The following is a 700-nucleotide window of genomic DNA, read 5'->3' as shown; positions in this document are numbered from 1 at the left end:
TCATGTGAAGAGCAGATGTCTGGATTCTCAGTACTTCTCTGTCTGTAATGATCCATCTATAATTGGAAATGGGGGACAGACACCAAATCCGACGTTCCTCTTCCATCGCAACTTATATCTGTTGTCTGAAACAATAGGCTGCAGAAGTCTACCTCAATCGGATAGTAAAAAACATTATCTGTTACCTAGTTACATATATCTACAGACATATATGTGACTAGATATATACATATACACACATATATAGACTTAGACTTATATGCAAGCATATAAAGATATATACATATACGCAGTTGCACACACACAGACATACATATACACATATATCTCTCTGAACATATAACTTTTTCTCTGTACACACATATATAAATTGCCACATTTATATATGTAAATTATACATATTCTTGCATATGTAGGCACACGTATACTACACGTTACATATGCATATATACACACAAACCTGATCAATTTATATAGGAGTGTATATAAATGCATATTTGTGTATATATATATACATCTACACATATATATGTGGGTATACAGTGATCAAATATACATACTATATAGTCCATATATCTGCTATTTAGTAGATGGGTAGATAGATGATAGATAGATAGATAGATAGACAGATAGATAGATAGATAGACAGACAGATGAAAGAAAGAAAGAAAGAAAGAAAGAAAGAAAGAAAGAAAGAAAG

Source organism: Larus michahellis, chromosome 3 (assembly GCF_964199755.1).
Source record: "Larus michahellis chromosome 3, bLarMic1.1, whole genome shotgun sequence".
Taxonomy (NCBI): domain Eukaryota; kingdom Metazoa; phylum Chordata; class Aves; order Charadriiformes; family Laridae; genus Larus; species Larus michahellis.
Note: the sequence above shows the minus strand (reverse complement) of the source record.